The following is a 3,025-nucleotide window of genomic DNA, read 5'->3' as shown; positions in this document are numbered from 1 at the left end:
TGTGTGCATGTTTGGGTATGTATAAGAAGTTCTCAGAATGCTAAGATTGATGTGAGACTAGTGTTCACTCCTTACTTTGACCAAGTCTATTAAGAGATAATGTGGCCAGACTGGAAAAATACCATGAGGCAAGGTAAGAATGTCAGTTTTCAAAAGGGGAATGTTTATTTAACACTGTTAATGATATGCATTATTTTTACTAAGTTTGTATCAGCATGACATAAATGACAAGTGTTTGTTTTCCACATTCTTACAGAATTTTTAGCTTATCTTCTCATTTTATTACTTCTCCACTGCCTACAATGTTGACAATTTTATTACCTAGTACATCTTGTAGAAAAGCTGGAGAATGTAGACTAGATGATAGCATAATTGGATGGATTCAGAACTGGCTGAATGTCATCTTGACAGGAGGTCCACAGTAGCATCCCACAGGGGGCCTGCATTTTGGCCCTTTACTATTTTAACATTTTTATCATAATGATTTGAAAAATAGCAAGGATAGCATATTTATCAAATCTATAGATGACAAAACTGAGAGAAATAGCTAGGAAACTGGATAACAGGGTCCAAATCTTTTGAGTCTAGAGCACTAGGGTGAAATTTAATAGGGATAGAAAGATGTCTAGTTTTACTTTTAGTCACAAAACATCACCTTTCCAAGGCAAGAAACTATTTTTAGACAGTAGTTTATATGAAAAAAAAAAAATTGACGGTTTTCAGTGGCCTGAAAAGTCAACAAATGTAATAGGAGAGTGTCCAGTAAAGTGAATAGGATTTGTAAGTTGCACCTAAGAGGCTTAGAACAACACTTCCTACTATGGGTCAAGATATTCAAATGGATAATGTGACCTAGAAATAAAGTATTATATGAAAGACAAATTAGAGGAACAAGAAATTACTTTACAGATCTATGAATTGGGGAAGAGTTTCTGACCAAAGAAGAGATTTAAAAGAGTCAAAGGTAAAAATGAACAATTTGATTATATAAAACTAAATAGTTTTGACTTTAATAAAGAATAGATCCAATGCAGTTTAGAAGTCTTTGCAGCAAATGTGTTTAATAAGGGTCTTATTTCTAAGATATTAAAAGGAATTGATTAAATGTATAAGAGTTTGAGAACATCTCCTCCCATAGAGGTCAACAAATAAGAACTGGCAATTTTTAAAAGAAATCCAAGTTATTTCTAGCTATATTTAAAAATGCTTCAACTCATTAATAACTGAAAATATAAATTAAAGTAATTATGATGGATCTCCTCCTACCCATAGAGTGATATTACTAGCAAAAAAGGAGAGTGACCAGCCCTGCAGCAGCTATAGTAAAACAAGCATCTTCATAAACTGCCTGAGTAACTGTTAAGTGGTATTACAATTTGGAAAGCAGTTTGGAACAAAGCCCCAAAAGTGATATTATTTGAACCAGTGAAATTATATTTAGGCCTATACTTTCAAAAAGATCAAAAAAAAAGAGAGAAAGGCCTATGCATACAAAAATACTTATGGAAGCTCTTTTTAAAATAGCAAAGAATTGGAAACTAATGGAAAAGCTGAACAAAATAGGATACATAACTCATGTATTATACTATTGTGCTTTATTTAAAGTACTGATGAAACTGATGACTGATGAAAAGAGAGTTTTAGAGAAAAGTATAAATTTTTACTTTTAACTCATTACGTTGAGGGGAGTGGACAGGTCTTGGAGAACAAATTGTATTACTGCATCAACACAGTAGAAAAAACAATTTTGAAAAAGATTGACCAAACAATCCTAGGGGACTGCTGATGAAACATGCTTCTTGACAGGTTCTAGCCCAGTAGGCAGAATGAGATACATGTTTCTGCATATGGTCAACAAAGAAAGGTGTTTTGCTGAATTACACTTGTTTCTAGAAGGTGGGAATGGTGGGAGAAGAGGAATGGAATGAGAAATGGGGGAGAGAGGAATGACTTGAAAATGGAAAAAAATAATTTCAAAAAGTTTACTTTGGAGTTGTATGTGTGTAAACCTTTGGGAATTATCTGAATAGAATAGCAGCATTCATGGGAGCACGGGAAGCGTCCAGGCCTGAGAGCATAAGAGGACATAATGATGGCCGGGGAAGCAGGAGGGGCGTGGTCAGCAGTATAAGAAAAACAAGTATTTACTTTAGTTCATTCTTTACCAATCAGTCTCGCTAAATCTGAATGACCTTATCTGTGGAGTTAGTCCTCGATTACAATAAAAGCTAGCATTTAAAAAAATGCTTGTTTGCAAAACACTTTATAGACCTCCTCATTAGATCCTCATAGCGACTCTAAAGTAGGTGAGATCATTCCTCCTCCACCCATTTCAGAGAGAAAGAAACTGAGGCAAAGTCCCAAAGCTAAAAGGGTCTGAGAATTTGAACTCGGGTCTTAGTGGCTCCAAATCCAGGACAGTATCCGCTGTTGCCCAATGAGAGTCAATGAGGACCGAACAGTGGTGAAAAGAAGTCTCTTAAGGCAGAAAAGCCTAGGTTCGAGTCCTGCGGATAGAAAGGGCAGCAGAAGGAAGGACTGCGAAGAGCGCTGAATGCCATTCAAGGCAGGCCTGGCCGATCCTGGTGACTAGCAGTACACAGCGCTTTATTTACGTCACAGTATTTGATAATAGGAGTAAAGAGTCAAATAGATGGTTTCCCTACAGGGAAATTCAATCAAAAAATCAAAGCCGTGAGCCTGGAAAGGAGGGATCTAATATGATTTCACTGGGTCTAGCACCCTCTCGTTTTGCAAAATGAGGGGAATTCGAGCCCAGCGAGGAGAGAATTCATAGGGACAGAATCTGAAAACAGCTCCCTAGTCGCGTTCTCCTTGGGTCCACGAGAAATGTCTCCTTTCGGTCACCACACCACCATGGAACCTTCTCGGGCCCAGGGAAAACCTTTTCCGAAAGCTGAGGCTCTCCCGCCTACCTCGCTCCTAGCGGAAGTAACATCGGGGCCAGAGGCTAACTGAGCAGGACCCCGCTTCCACGCCTGCGCACAAGCAGCAGGACGGGGAC

This window comes from Sminthopsis crassicaudata, chromosome 3, assembly GCF_048593235.1.
Source record: "Sminthopsis crassicaudata isolate SCR6 chromosome 3, ASM4859323v1, whole genome shotgun sequence".
Lineage (NCBI taxonomy): Eukaryota > Metazoa > Chordata > Mammalia > Dasyuromorphia > Dasyuridae > Sminthopsis > Sminthopsis crassicaudata.
The sequence above is the reverse complement of the archived record's forward strand: the minus strand, read 5'-3'. Positions refer to the sequence as shown.